At 36.3% G+C, this 16887-nt stretch overlaps 1 protein-coding gene across 2 annotated transcripts in view; it reads left to right on the top strand.

Annotated features, from left to right (window-relative positions):
• The window catches only part of GPATCH8 (G-patch domain containing 8), a 99788-nt gene that overhangs the window by 39227 nt on the left and 43674 nt on the right, over window positions 1-16887 (top strand). The window lies entirely within an intron of this gene.

The raw sequence follows: 16887 nt of genomic DNA, 5'->3' as shown, positions 1-16887 counted from the left end.
TCAGTAGTTGTGGCTCGTGGGCTCTAGAGCACAGGCTCAGTAGTTGTGGCACACGGGTCCAGTTGCTTAGCGGCATGTGGGATTCTTCCCAGACCAGGGCTCGAACCCATGTCCCCTGCACTGGTAGGTGGATTCTTAACCACTGCGCCACCAGGGGAGCCCTAATGGCATTTTAGATTTGAAGAAATAGGATACTAAAATGGGTAAAGGGAAACCATGCAGCTTTAAAAGGATTGAGTTAGTTTCATATGTACTCAATATGTATAGAACAATTTCCAAGATACATTAAGTAAAGAAGCAAGGTGCAGAATAGTGTGTATTTTAGTAAACTACCACTTGTGTTAAATGATATATATCATATACATGTATACGTGGGCAGATAGATAGATATATACCTCCTGCTTAAAAATCACTATTTTGTTCCTGAAAATCAGATCTTCTGTATGAAAACCCTACTTGGGAACCTATTTACCATTATTTTAAATGGCTTACACATCAACCCAACCCCTAACCAATTTCTAAAACATAGCTGGCTGTTTATGAATTTTTTTAAAAAATTAAGGTATAAAATACTTAAACATTTCTTCCTGATTACCAGATAATTACTATGGTTGTTAACAGTTGCTTTCTGTGTAGTAACATGTCCATACCTTTTGTTGATACTTAAGCAGCTTTCCCGAAGTCCTACAAGTTGTATGTGGATGTATCTCCAGATTTCTCACTTGTCTTTTCCTTAAAATGTTGAATTAGATTTTTGAGATTGAAAGATAAAAATTTTACAGTATGAAACCATTGGCTGGAAAATGTGTCAAGAAAGATGAACTGAGGCATTTAACTGTGATATTAAAAGGGTACATTCTGTGGGGTATGCCTGTATATTTATTTTTTATTTGCTTGACTATGCAGAAAAAAATCTTTGTTAAGGCAGACTATGAAGGGAAAGTGGGTTGCTTTTTACTGTATTCTTTAAAAATTTGACATGATATACTTGTATTACTATTAAAAATATAGAAAATAATTAGTTTGAAAAAGACTTAGAATAGGCAGAATCAAAGCAGAGTAGAGTTGGTTTCTTTGGTTTTATGTACGTGTCTCTCCTCCCACTCTAGTTTCAGTTAGCGAACAAATGGTTAATGTAGTTGGGTAAACCCTGCATTAGCTGAGCCCCAACAATGCTTCTACTACATTTTTTGACTGAAGAAAAACTAGATTTGAATTCAATACAATAGAAATATGTGGTTACAATTTAGACTTTATTGTTAAATTAGAACGTTGATCTTTAAAACCTAACTTCCTAAGAAAAGTCATTCTTTGGCTGAGGAGAAAATAGCTTTCCTTTAATATTTTGATAACATAGATAAATTTTCTGGATAGCATCTTTGTAAAAGCTGAGTTGTCCTTCTACCTTAGTTTCCCTTTGAAATTTGTTTTTCTTTGGGAAAAGGAAATAGCACCTAACTCAGTATGTATTATGTGCCAAATCTAGAATCTAAACGTTCTGCATGTCCTACTTAATGAAATACATATTAGTATGCTCATTTTATAACTGAAGAAATAGTTTTGGAAAGGTCATACAACTACTGAGTCTCTGCCATTTGAATATAAGCCTAACTTTGAAATCACTGTTTCTGTTGGGTTTGCCAAAAGGTTTGTTCATTTTTTTCCCGTAAGATGGCTCTAGTAGTGCTTAGTTGTCTTTAACCTCATTTGAAACAGTTTTGTTAGATTGTATTGTGACAGCTGTCATATCAGCGTGCGTTTAAACAAAAACTTAACAAAATTGGTGAATGTTTGTGTAGCCATTTTAATATTGAAGATGGGAAAAAAGCAACATTTTTGGCATATTATGCTTTATTATTTCAAGAAAAGTAGAAATGCAACTGAAACACAAAAAAAGATCTGTGCTCTCTATGGAGAAGGTCCTGTGACTGATCAAATGTGTCAGAAGTGGTTTGCGAAGTTTTGTGCTGGAGATTTCTCGCTGGACGATGCTCCATGGTTGGGTAGATAAGTTGAAGTTGATATCGATCAAATCGAGACATTAATTGAGAACAATCAACATTATACCATGCTGGAGATAGCCAACATACTCAAAATATCCACATCAAGCATTGAAAATCATTTGCAGCAGCTTGGTTATGTTAATAGCTTTGATGTTTGGGTTCCACATAAGTTAAGCGAAAAAAACGTTATTGACCATATTTCCACATGCAATTCTCCACTGAAACGTAATGAAAATGTACCGTTTTTAAAACAAACTGTGACGGGTGATGAAAAGTGGATACTGTACAATAATGTGGAATGGAAGAGATCGTGGGGCAAGGGAAATGAACCACCACGAACCACACCAAAGGCCGGTCTTCATCCAGAGAAGGTGATGTTGTGTATATGGTGGGATTGGAAGGGAGTCCTCTATTATGAGCTCTTTCTGCAAAACCACACAATTAATTCCAGCAACTACTGCTCCCAGTTAAACCAACTGAAAGCAGCACTCAATGAAAAGTGTCCAGCATTGGTCAACAGAAAACTCATAATCTTCCATCAGGATAACACAAGACCACATGTTTCTTTCACGACCAGGTTAAAACTGTTACAGCTTGGCTGGGAAGTTCTGATTTATCCGTCATATTCACCAGACATTGCACCTTCGGATTTCCATTTATTTTGGTCTTCACAAAATTCTCTTAATGGAAAAAATTTGATTTCCCTGGAAAACTGTAAAAGACACCTGGAACAGTTCTTTGCTCAAAAAGATAAAACGTTTTGGGAAGGGCTTCCCTGGTGGTGCAGTGGTTGGGAATCCGCCTGCCTGTGCAGGGGACACGGGTTCGGGCCCTGGTCTGGGGAGATCCCACGTGCTGCGGAGCGGCTTGGGCCCGTGCGCCGCAGCTACTGAGCCTGCGCTCTGGAGCCCGTGAGCCACAGCTACTGAGCCACGTGCCACAACTGCTGAAGCCCGCAAGCCTAGAGCCCGTGCACCTCAACGAGGAGTGGCCCCCTGCTCGCCACAGCTAGAGAGAGCCTGTGTGCAGCGGTGGAGACCCAATGCAGCCAAAGATAAATAAAAAATTAATTAATTTAAAAAAAGGTTTTGGGAAGGTGGAATTATGAAGTTGCCTGGAAAATGGCAGAAGGTAGTGGAACAAAAGGGTGAATACGTTGTTCAATATAGTTCTTGGTGAAAATGAAAAATTTGTCTTTTATTTTTACTGTAAAAGCCAAGGAACTTTTTGGCCAACCCAATACATTTATATCTTTTCCCTTCTCAGAAAAATCTGATAACTGAAAATAAGAGTAGGTTTGAGGGGGACAGCAGACATGTAGTTCCCCCAAATCAAAAGAGTATGGATTGTCAGAAAGGCTTAGTTATACTTGTTGCTGGTCTAGCTGAAGGAACCTGTAGCTATAATGGCCTCTGTTCCCTGCTGATTAAATGAGCTAGGCAGTCTTTATACATTGCCAAAGGTAAGCATAATTTTAATAATTCATGTATCAAATTTAGTAAGATACAGATTCTGTACAACCTCTGACTATCTTAATGGAATTTAGTTAATATAAACAAAAGAGATGAACCCAGTTAGTAAACAAAATTAGTCAGAATTGTCAGTCTGTAGTAAGAAGTCTAGGTTTTAGGGCTAGACTAGAAAGGAAAAGGGATTGGGGGAGTGGAAAAAGGGAAATGGTGAATTCAGATGCCATATAGACTGCTTGTTTTTCAGTATAGGGATCGTCACATTTAAAGACAGACATTAACGGGCTTCCCTGGTGGCGCAGTGGTTGAGAGTCCGCCTGCCGATGCAGTGGACACGGGTTCGTGCCCCGGTCCGGGAAGATCCCACATGCTGCGGAGCGGCTGGGCCCGTGAGCCATGGCCGCTGAGCCTGCGCGTCCGGAGCCTGTGCTCCGCAACGGGAGAGGCCACAACAGTGAGAGGCCCACATACTGCAAAAAAAAAAAAAAAAAAAAAAAAAAAGACAGACATTAACTATATGTTAAGGCGTTATTTAATCAGAAGACATGAAATATATGTTAAGTTCACAGCAAAATAACCAGAAAGGAAGTAGCAGATTTTACTAATGAAGATTTAGAACAGATAAGTATAAAAGGCTATTTTATCGTTCTAGTACTTTTTTTCTAAGAAATGGGTGAACTAGTTATAGAAGCAGTTTGCACATTATCAAGGTAGATTACTTTAAAAGAGGCAATCGCTGGTGAAGAATTACATGGAATTAGTTGCACTTTTATTAAATACTATGTTCTAGAGACCATAATAAAGAATATACATGACATTATAAGATACCGCCCTTACTCTCATAGAGTTTGCCATTTATTTTAGGAGATAAGTGGAAGAAAGCTGAAGAATAAATTCTGTAAGGATGAATGACTAGGGAAGACTTCGCAATGAAGTCTTGAGGAGGGAGGAATAGGTATTTCGGAAGAAAGGAGATAACTGATGTATACAAAGTGATAACAGTTGGCAAAGAGTAGGCCTAGCTGGCTGGAGCAGAGAATGTCCATAGGGCAGTGCATTTCATACATTTTAAAAGCAGAAGAACCTCTCAAATTACATATTTTTTAAATGTTGAACCTTAATGTATAAAAGAGAGGGTGGAAAAAACCACAATTGTTTGTTTGAAGCAGGGTTCTAGGTCTCCAGGAGCAGTCTGGAAACCATAACTAGAAGGCAGTAATGGGAAATTGGTTCACATAGGCACAAATCTAATATTACTGACTATTTATGTCCTAGGCACTTAACAGATATCTCATTTAATTCTTAAAGCAAGTCTATGAGATAATTATTGTTAATCCCGTTTTGCAGAGGAAGAAACTGAGGCTTAGAGAAGTTGAGCAAATTGCTCAAGAATAAGCTACCAGTAAATGACAGTATCAAAATACAAACCTTCGTCTTTCTGACTCCAAAACCCATGCTCTTAACTACCACACTGAATGTGGAAGCCTTTAATGCTGCTCCAATTTGGAACTTTATTTTGTAAGCCAAAGGCAGTTTTTGATTAGAAGAGAGGTATAGAGTTTTATAGCAAGAAGAAATATTAAAGCTAATTTAATCTGATATTCATTTTACAGATGAAGAAATTTAGGTTTAGGGTTCCAAAGTGCTGAAACCCAGTCCCCAATTCTCTGATTTGTGATCTATTGTTCTTTCCATTACAGCAATGAGGACATTGGTGGTAGAAGTTAAATACTGGTCTAGCCAAAGTATGTCTGAAGATGAAGATGTAAAACCATTTAGAAAGCTGTCTAGGTATGAGTTGATAAGGGCATAGAATAGAGTGATAGCAATGGAACTGGAAAGGAAAGTATAGTTATGAAAGATGATAAAACAAATCAACTACAAACCATAAAGTACAGTCAATTCATGCATGTGTCTTACTAGCAAGCCTTTGTTCACTGGGTTTAGTATTAATCCTTTATAATAGCATTTATTAAGTGTTTACAGAGTGCTTGCACATGTATAGTCTAATTTAAATCCTCTCTGCGGTAGGTATTCCTGCTTTACAGATGGGGAAATGGACATTCTAAGGAATACTTTGCCCAGGATCTTACAGCATAAGTGGTAGAATCATGTTGCCAAAACCTATGCTTTTAATCAGTATGCTATCTATAATGTACTTCAGTGCTGTGTGGTGGGTTACTTCTGTCTCCTGGAGAAATGTGTGATGGTGGTGAGAAATAAAGTACTGCAGAATTGAAAAGAAATATACAATAGTTATTCTGGCTGAAAAAATTGGAGATAGCTTTGAATGTGATATTTTTTCTTAGGGCACTTGAAGTGGTCATATATGTTTATGATAAATATAAATTTGTATAAATTCACTAGAAACTTGAGACTAGGTTGCGTGGTAAGAACCTTGGCCACATTTTTTTTTTTTAATTAATTAATTTATTTTTGTCTGTGTTGGGTCTTCGTTTCTGTGCAAGGGCTTTCTCCAGTTGCGGCAACCATGGCCACTCTTCATCACAGTGCGCGGGCCTCTCCCGTTGTGGAGCACAGGCTCCAGATGCGCAGGCTCAGTAGTTGTGGCTCACGGGCACAGTTGCTCCGCGGTATGTGGGATCCTCCCAGATCAGCGCTCGAACCCGTGTCCCCTACATTGGCAGGCAGATTCTCAACCACTGTGCCACCAGGGAAGCCCCCTAGGCCACATTTTTAAGGATGGTTGGTAATTGATCTCCAGGGAAAAAGAAAATACTGTAATTTCTGTCTCATACTATAATTTCCTCGTTTATTTTTTCTTATACTTTATATTTCTCTCCTGTGGCATTTTAAATATTCTACCTTGTATAATTTGTGTTTATGTGTCTCTTAACTCTCATTAGACTATAAACTCCTAAAGGATAATAATTGCTAGGCATTTATGTGTTCTCTGTTGCTTTTCATGTTTTTTATTCTGCACACAGTTATTGAATCCTTAGAATGTGCAGATCTGTAGTAAGTCTTAAAGAGTTGAAGAATGAATAAGATAGAACCTCTGCCCTCCAGAGGCTCATGTCTAATATAGACACGAATGTAACAAATAAATGTAATGCAATGCATTATAATATCATAATTGTGAAGTTAAAGGTACAGTGGGGGCTTAATAGAGAATTGAACAACCTAACTTAGAATTTCAACTTATTTCTTGAATGATTTAACAAGTGAAAAATCTCATATTGTGTGAATAAGGAAGCAAACAACTATATCAATATTTGCCCAACTATACTTGTTAGTTGATACGTGGAATCTCCACATTCTTCCATAAGAAACACTGGTATTTAAAAGTAGGACCAAATGTAAACATGATAAGAACACAAAGTTAAAAGTATGTCTTGTGAGAAATATATTTTAATAAAAAAGCTAAAAATTGTTTATTAAAAATAGCTACCAACGTTTGAAGTAATGGGATTGTACATTTAGAAAAGGAAACAAAATAATATTATCTTTCATTTATAAATGTAGTTTATTAGTTTTAAATTCAGTCTTTTCTATCTCTCTGAGTCTTTCCAAACCTGTGAAGTAGATAGCTACCAAATGAGAGTTACAGAGAAAATCTAGTGGGAGCTCAGAAGGAAGGAACAAAGGACAGTCTCAGGAGTAGGAATTGCAAACTGTGGTGCCTGTTGGGGCCAGGTGGTAACATACGCATTTGAAGCCCACTGAGTGTGAGACAGTAGGAAGTAGTGTGAATTGTGCCATGTCTAGAGAGGATAACTGCCACTCAGCTAGCTCATGCTCATTGTTACCATGTAAGAACATAGTCTCAGGTATTGCCAGACCTGAATTTTTTAAAAAAGAAACCAGAAATCCAGATATTTTGGTGACATTTACTAATTGATAAACGTTGGCTCAAAGTTTAAAATAATCTGAGATAAACAAAACATGTTCAAGGCCCATATTTGATCCACAGGTTACCACTTCATGATCTCATTTGAAATTTGACCTGGGTTTAAATTCAAGCTCTGCAACTAGTAAGTGGTGTGACCTTGTTATAACCTCAGTATACCCAAATTTTTAAAAGATTTGGGGAAATTAAACATGATGGTATATAAGTTTTATACCTGTATCCTATCTCATTTTCCTCTCTAATACATGGAGCGGAGATAGTGCCACTTAATAGATTGAGAAACTTAAGTGTTTATCCATGGTCAAACTGCTGAGGATAGTAGCTATGTTTGTAAGTCTTCTGACCTCTACACCAGTACTTTTTCCATTAGACTTATGATTCTCAAACTTTAGTGTGTAGCAGAATCAGCTTGGCAATCAGGGCAATTTTAAGGTACTTATTGCCAGTTTTGGAAATGAAAGAACAAACTGATTTTTAAATTTTCTGAGGCCTTAAGAAGATGACAGTGTTAAGAGCTCAACAGCATCCTGTATGGTGATTTATAGTGAAACGTTAGGGTTTACAAAGCATCTTCTGTTTGTTGTTTCTTTTGATCTACATGCCAGTCCTGAAAGTGAGGATAATATCTCCATTTTGCAGGAGAGGCTGCTGAGACTCATGTGCTGATTGTCAAAAGTCACACAAGTGTTTAGAAATTCTCTTATTGGAGAACTGAGTTTTTGTAGCCAGCGTTTTTAGGGACTACCTAGAAAAATATAGAAAGAAAATAATTAAAGATGAGTTGAGGAGGGGGTTGATGTGTAGAGTAAAGGAAGAGCAATCTAAATGAAGCTAGAAGGTCTTTTGGGGTTATAGAGTGATCCTGGAATATTAAGAAATTCTCAGTGTAGTTAATGGAAGTCCTTAACCAATAGTATCTCATGTCACCCCTGAATGAGATATCTTTTCCAGGCTTAACATTCTAACACTTTATTTTAATTTATAACTTATTTTGCCCCTTCTCTGTCCCTGTTTATTAATATATTAGATTATATGATTAAAATTGAACTATTTTATCCTAGAAGGCAGCTCTGATACTTTGGGAAGATGGAAGGATCTTTTGGTCACAGTTAAACAACTGTGCTTTTAGAAAAACAACTGTGTTTCTAAATCAAAAGTACTTAACAACTCTAAGAAGGCATTGGATTGTTGGATTATTACAATACCATAGGACTGGCTACTGTCTACATAACTCCCCCACATATTTTCTACTCTTCAAACTAAAGAATTGAAGTGAACCTTAGAGACCATTAAGTCTAACTCCTTAAACATTTGGTGCCTGCTTCTTCTTGTCTGCTAATGAGTGATGATAGATAAAAGAAATTGAACAAGGTTGTAATGAATAGTAATGCAAAACTCAACTATTTCTTTATATTAGCTTATATATTTTTTGAGATATGGTAACCTGTATAATATAGCATATATCTTCTGTTTGATAAAATGGTTCCTTGATTACAAGACACTTAAATCATCAGTATCTTGTGGCATCAAGCAGAAAGCACTGTGATGACTAAATATTTATTTATACCTGAACAAGGTGAGACCCACTATGAACATGTTCATTCTCTTGAGTCAACAAATGCTTTTTAATTTGTTATATCAAATTATGTCCCAGATACTGTGTCAGTTATTCAGGATATAAACATAAGTAAAACTCGGGGCACAGAAGTGTTCCCCATTTTTTAAAAACTAAGGACCTAAAATTGTTTTGCCTTCTCCCCCTATGCCTCATATTTTAGATTATTTTACCCTGAAATTTATTTACTAAATTGGTTTTCTCATTTAAAAAATAAATTGATTTTATCTTACCAAACGGTTAGCATGAAGCAGGCAGTGTTCAGTGAGTTGATGTGATTTAAGCTAAATTTGGAGTGAAAGTATGATTTCCTTTAGGTGACTTTTTTTTTTTTTTTTTAATTTATGGTACCTCAGGCATTCCCTTTATTACCTCTGCTGAGGGCTTGAGTATCTCATGTCACCCCTGAATGAGATATCTTTTCCAGGCTTAACATTCTAACACTTTATTTTAATTTATAATTTATTTTGCCCTTTCTCTGTCCCTGTTTATTAATATATTAGATTATATGATTAAAATTGAACTATTTTATCCTAGAAGGCAGCTCTGATACTTTGGGAAGATGGAAGGATCTTTTGGTCACAGTTAAACAACTGTGCTTTTAGAAAAACAACTGTGTTTCTAAATCAAAATAACCTGGTTGTTGTATAGATCATTAAACAGGCTGTGACAAGAATATAGTTATTTTTTGTAGTGCTAGAGAATTTGGATTCTCTTTTGAGTAGGAAGCCTTTAAAAAAAAATAACCTTAGAAACTCTATAGGGAATAATTAATATGCTTGATGTTTCCTAAGTAAAAAATATCTAAATGATGCTGAAAGTAATCATTGTTCTTACGCTACTGAAGACTATTATTTTCAGGAGAAATTTGCAAAAGTGAAGCTTTGATTTGGAAATAAACATACCACTTTTTACCCAGGAAATATTTCTGAAAGTAGTATCTAGTATCTAATCACTGTTTTAGTAAATGAAATTATATTTAAACACACTAACATAGCTTGCTATAGAGTCTTATTTTGAATAGTTTTGCAAATCAGAGAATAGTCACCATCCTAATTTTGTATTATTCTTGATTTTCACATATGTATTTGAGTTGCTTAAAGTATGAAATAGATTTAAAGATGTCAGGTGAGGTTCTTGGCTTTTATTAGTTTAGTGGCCCTTTGGAAGTAGATTTTGTGACTTTCTGATGGCTTTTTTTTTTTTAATTTTTATTGAAGTATAGTTGCTTTACAATGTTGTGTTATTTTTGATGGCATTTATATTTACTTCTGCTTTATTGGGGTCAGTCTTTAAAAACAGTTTTAGACATCTTTAAAAGACATTAGACATTTAAAAACTTTTTGAACCATATGTGCATTGGCTCCACAAGTGTTCTTCCCGCCCCACCCCCATGCCAGAAGTTTATATTGGTAAGATTATTTTGCCTAATTATAGGTAATTCTTGGGGGTGTGGGACTTTGTTTTAATCACTGCCATATGCCCAAAGCCTTCCAAGAGTACTTGGTATATAGTAGCAACTCAGTAAGTGTTGAGTGAATCTCAGTAAAGGAAAAGGCAGCTGAGGTAAATTGGGTGTTCTTACCTCTGTTGATATCCAACTAGTGTTTTAATCACTTCAGAAGCTTCTTCATTTCTAATTTATTTCTGTGGAGAAGTCACGTGTCTTCTGTTTCTGAAGTGTGCTGATTACCAGATTGTGGTTGTCCTTTAATATTTTCTTCCCAGTTGTTCTATTCCTGGAGTTAGTTTGTTTAAAAATAGTGTTTGTCGGCCTTCCCTGGCGGTCCAGTGGTTAAGACTTCGCCTTCCACTGCACAGGGTGCGGGTTCGATCCCTGGTGGGGGAGCTAAGACCCCACGTGCCTCACAGTGTCCCAGATACTGTGTCAGTTATTCAGGATATAAACATAAGTAAAACTCGGGGCACAGAAGTGTTCCCCATTTTTTAAAAACTAAGGACCTAAAATTGTTTTGCCTTCTCCCCCTATGCCTCATATTTTAGATTATTTTACCCTGAAATTTATTTACTAAATTGGTTTTCTCATTTAAAAAATAAATTGATTTTATCTTACCAAACGGTTAGCATGAAGCAGGCAGTGTTCAGTGAGTTGATGTGATTTAAGCTAAATTTGGAGTGAAAGTATGATTTCCTTTAGGTGACTTTTTTTTTTTTTTTTTAATTTATGGTACCTCAGGCATTCCCTTTATTACCTCTGCTGAGGGCTTGAGTATCTCATGTCACCCCTGAATGAGATATCTTTTCCAGGCTTAACATTCTAACACTTTATTTTAATTTATAATTTATTTTGCCCTTTCTCTGTCCCTGTTTATTAATATATTAGATTATATGATTAAAATTGAACTATTTTATCCTAGAAGGCAGCTCTGATACTTTGGGAAGATGGAAGGATCTTTTGGTCACAGTTAAACAACTGTGCTTTTAGAAAAACAACTGTGTTTCTAAATCAAAATAACCTGGTTGTTGTATAGATCATTAAACAGGCTGTGACAAGAATATAGTTATTTTTTGTAGTGCTAGAGAATTTGGATTCTCTTTTGAGTAGGAAGCCTTTAAAAAAAAATAACCTTAGAAACTCTATAGGGAATAATTAATATGCTTGATGTTTCCTAAGTAAAAAATATCTAAATGATGCTGAAAGTAATCATTGTTCTTACGCTACTGAAGACTATTATTTTCAGGAGAAATTTGCAAAAGTGAAGCTTTGATTTGGAAATAAACATACCACTTTTTACCCAGGAAATATTTCTGAAAGTAGTATCTAGTATCTAATCACTGTTTTAGTAAATGAAATTATATTTAAACACACTAACATAGCTTGCTATAGAGTCTTATTTTGAATAGTTTTGCAAATCAGAGAATAGTCACCATCCTAATTTTGTATTATTCTTGATTTTCACATATGTATTTGAGTTGCTTAAAGTATGAAATAGATTTAAAGATGTCAGGTGAGGTTCTTGGCTTTTATTAGTTTAGTGGCCCTTTGGAAGTAGATTTTGTGACTTTCTGATGGCTTTTTTTTTTTTAATTTTTATTGAAGTATAGTTGCTTTACAATGTTGTGTTATTTTTGATGGCATTTATATTTACTTCTGCTTTATTGGGGTCAGTCTTTAAAAACAGTTTTAGACATCTTTAAAAGACATTAGACATTTAAAAACTTTTTGAACCATATGTGCATTGGCTCCACAAGTGTTCTTCCCGCCCCACCCCCATGCCAGAAGTTTATATTGGTAAGATTATTTTGCCTAATTATAGGTAATTCTTGGGGGTGTGGGACTTTGTTTTAATCACTGCCATATGCCCAAAGCCTTCCAAGAGTACTTGGTATATAGTAGCAACTCAGTAAGTGTTGAGTGAATCTCAGTAAAGGAAAAGGCAGCTGAGGTAAATTGGGTGTTCTTACCTCTGTTGATATCCAACTAGTGTTTTAATCACTTCAGAAGCTTCTTCATTTCTAATTTATTTCTGTGGAGAAGTCACGTGTCTTCTGTTTCTGAAGTGTGCTGATTACCAGATTGTGGTTGTCCTTTAATATTTTCTTCCCAGTTGTTCTATTCCTGGAGTTAGTTTGTTTAAAAATAGTGTTTGTCGGCCTTCCCTGGCGGTCCAGTGGTTAAGACTTCGCCTTCCACTGCACAGGGTGCGGGTTCGATCCCTGGTGGGGGAGCTAAGACCCCACGTGCCTCACAGCCAAAAAACATAAAACAGAAGCAGTATTGTAACAAATTCAATAAAGACTTTAAAAATGGTCCACATCAAAAAAAAATCTTTAAAAAAATTTAAAAATAGGGCTTCCCTGGTGGCAGTGGTTGAGAGTCTGCCTGCCAATGCAGGGGACACGGGTTCGAGCCCTGGTCTGGGAAGATCCCACATGCCACGGAGCAGCTGGGCCCGTGAGCCACAACTACTGAGTCTGCGCGTCTGGAGCCTGTGCTCCGCAACAGGAGAGGCCGCGACGGTGAAAGGCCCGCGCACCGCGATGAAGAGTGGCCCCCTCTTGCCGCAGCTAGAGAAAGCCCTCACACAGAAACGAAGACCCAACACAGCCAAAAATAAATAAAGAAGTTTAAAAAATAAAATAAAAAAATAGTGTTTGTAGAAAAAAAAATTATTTCTTCACAGTCCAGTTCTTTGGGCCAGTTTTGTAGATTGGTATATCCTTAAGTGTTTCAAAATCAAAACTGATTAATATGAGGGATTATTCTCAGAAACAGTGTGGCTGTAAGCAATCAGTGGATTTTGGTATTTAGCTTTATTCTCTCTTCAGTTATGATAAGTTATACTACCATCACATTTTAGCAAGAGATGAATATGGGAACATTTTAGCATGTTTGTCGTTGTAGAAGTATGCCTACCTTCTAAAATATAGAATGTACAATACTGTTTGGTTAATGAAACATCATTTAAAGTTTTTCCCATCTCTTAAAAAAATTTTTTTAAATTAATTAATTAATTGATTTTTGGGGGCTGCGTTGGGTCTTCATTGCTGTGCGCGGGCTTTCCGTAGTTGTTGAGAGCGGGGGCTACTCTTCGTTGCAGTGCACGGGCTTCTCATTGCGGTGGCTTCTCTTGTTGCAAAGCATAGGCTCTAGGCACGTGGGCTTCAGTAGTTGTGGCTCGCAGGCTCTAGAGCGCAGGATCAGTAGCTGTGGTGCACGGGCTTGGTTGCTCCACGGCGTGTGGGATCTTCCCGGACCAGGGCTCGAACCCGTGTCCCCTGCGTTGGCAGGCGTATTAACCACTACGCCACCAGGGAAGCCCTTAAAAAAGTATTTTAATTGAGGTACGAATGACATACAATATTATTTTAGTTTCAGGTGTACAACATAATGATTCGATATTTGTATATAGATTTACAGTTTTGATTTAGAAAATATGAATATCAATTTTTTTCCCCGATCACATGAATACATTGGTATTGGAACATTCTAGATGTGGTATGTTTTCTTTCCTTTTTCTCCCCTTGTCCAGTTAGCTAGATCACAGTCATAGTATCTATATATAGATCTTTGGCTGAAGAGGACAGTTTCTTTTAAGGAAAGTATTCAGTGTTATGGTTGAAGTTGCCTCCTTTGAAATGAAATAAACAACAAAATGTTCTTATTTTAATGGATTTTAAGAAATATTTGTCCCTGTTAAGAGAAACCAAGAAATAGGGAACCTGGATTTCATTCAATTTGTTTTAAAAAGAAGTTGAGTTTTCTAGAAATATTATAATAGCAAACATTCTGTTGCTACCTACCCTTTGAAAAGTCATAACTATAGGTTGTTATTCAGATGTTCCACAGTGATGTGCTCTATGATAGGATTTATCATTGATCACAAATGAATAAATTAAGGGGATTTTTTTCTTTTTTTAAATGCTGCAAACTCTTCCTGTATGTGTTGTTCAGTGTCTTTTCCCAGTGAGATTTTTCCTTGGTCAGGAGCCTCTAATGAAAGAAATTACTATTTGGCCCAGGCAGTAATGTTGCCTTCAGATTGTTTTTAAAGCCAGACTGTTTGTTTTCTGTGAGTTACCTCTGAGTGGACTAATTGTAAATGTGACAGCCCTTTTGATGCCACTGTCTCTGGAGTTACTGGTGTTCTTCAAAGCTTGGCTTTGTTGTGTGCAGAAAGAGAGATGTTGGCGGACTTGGGAAGACTTCATTAAAAGGAAACAAAAGTTCTAAGGAAAGCTCCTGCAAGAGTTTTATTCGTTCATAACAGAACTCAAATGCACATAAGTTTTCCAAGCACTGAAGATCTAAGGTTATTTTCCAGACCTTTTACTTATTATATATTTTCAGTAAGGTCTTGATGAACCCCTCCACCCCCCAAATCCTCTTAGAGTTCTTTTAGTGTAGCAAATGACTTGATGATCACTGTCCAGTTGATCTGTCTTTGATGTTATTTCTTTAAGGAGAAAGTCCCACCTTGGGCCCTGAGTACTGATTTACCAGAATGAGTAGTTAAATGAGATTGGAAGCTAGAGCTAATTTTTTCACTTTCTCTCACCTTCCCCCCTCCCCCTGCATTATTTTAGAGGAGGTTGTTCATGTTCTCAAGTAGCAGTACAAAAATCTCACACCCTGACCCAACCAGCATGAAAACAACCACAGTAGCACAAAGTGTCCTTCCTGTGTCCCCAGCTGAAATTGGGGGAGGGACAAAGCCCAGTTGTTACTTTACCCCATCCTGTCTGCCTGCTAGAAGGCCTGTTTCCTACCCTAATGGTTTCTGCCTAACAAATGGTGTTTCTTTTTTACAGCATTATGATCCTGGACTTGTTGTGGTGATGGTAAACTTAGCAGTGGTAATTTTTTATTTTCAGACTGAATTACTCCTTTTGTCATCAGTGCACCAATATGTTAGGCTTAATTTCTCTGTTGTAGCCTTCATCCTTCTGCTTGGTCTTTTTCATTTTCCTTTCCTTTCCTTATGCAACTTGTCTGATCCTTGTTCATTAAAGGGTAATGTTAAGAAGGGATATATCTGTTTGTGTTAGAACTGCCAAAAAACAAAAAATCAGTTAAAACATTAAATTCTAATACTGTAAAAACTTGATTTCCCCACAATATAATGGGCACTAGCACTTGCTACTGCAATCTATAAATAAATTAAAACAAACTTTGACTGCCTTAGAAGGCAAAAGTACTAATGCAGAGTTTATAACAGGGGTTTACAGAGGTAATGAATTTATACCAAAATTTTCTTGATTCTTACAAAGCAAATTCTGATAAATCGAAAAAGATATCAAATCAAAAAAAAAGTAAAATTACTTTGACATTTCTTTTCGATTCTTTCATTGGACCATTTCTTTTTACCAGTAAATCCCTGATTGAGACGTTATGAAAGTGATATTGCACCTAGGAAGTCATTTTTATAACCTGTCTTTAATTTGGTCCTTTTGCTAAAGATTGCAGTCACTGCTTATTTATTATACCATTGGGCATCAGGTAATAATGCATTTTTATTTTGTTTAACTGGCAGTATTTGATAGTATCTAAAAGAAGGCTGTATTTTAGAACTTTGTTCTCTTTTCTGGCATGAGATGTTCTTTATTAAACATTTTTTTTCACTGTTCCTAATTACCTTCTTATTGTTTACAAGCAATAATGGGATATTGGTGATAAGTAATTGAACTTCTGAATTTGTTTTTCATTACTTTTTGAAACACAAATTAATCCCACAAGTACAGAGCAACTGGATACAAGTGGTTGCTGGTCACTTTGGAAAGTTTCTTTTTTTTTTCCTCCTGGACTAATCCTAGTCATGATCATGGCTTTTATCGCTTTTTTTTTTTCCAAATTTGTTTTTGGTAATATCTCAGATTTAGACTGACAAAACTCAACTTTTAGCCCAAAGGTATAATATATATGTGTGTATAACAAAAAAACAAAAATAAAAAAACAGTTGTTTACACCAGCCTGAGTGAAGTGATGAGGGAAGTAAACATTGTGTTTTTTCACTAAAGGTATACAACGGATAAGGTAAGTCCTCTTTTCAGTGGGCTTACATCACAATAAACAGCGCAAGTTGTGATGTAAAACAGCTGTGGTAGTAAAGTGCTTGTCTGCCCCATTTTGCTTTGTTTGGCTGGTTATGAGTGGATTAAATATACATTTTTTAAAATCTCCAGCATAGATCAATTAGTTTAAAGTCAATTTTCTTCGCAACTAGTCCTTTTCACAGCTTACTGATTGCCTCAGCCAGTGTTAAATCCATTCTGGAAAATGGGACCTCAGAGCACCAGTTTAAAAGTGAAACTATTTTTTTGTTCTAAGGGCAACTAACTGTTGCTTTCTATTTAATTTTTTTCACCACCTCATTTAATTGTAAATCTTTTGAATACAAAAAAAATATTAAACACGCTGAGTTGCTGTTACTGAAGTTTCCTGTATCATGTTTGAAACTGTGCTCTTCC

This window comes from Lipotes vexillifer, unplaced genomic scaffold, assembly GCF_000442215.2.
Source record: "Lipotes vexillifer unplaced genomic scaffold, Lipotes_vexillifer_v1.1 scaffold1639, whole genome shotgun sequence".
Lineage (NCBI taxonomy): Eukaryota > Metazoa > Chordata > Mammalia > Artiodactyla > Lipotidae > Lipotes > Lipotes vexillifer.
Note: the sequence above shows the minus strand (reverse complement) of the source record. Positions and strands in the feature narration are given on the sequence as shown.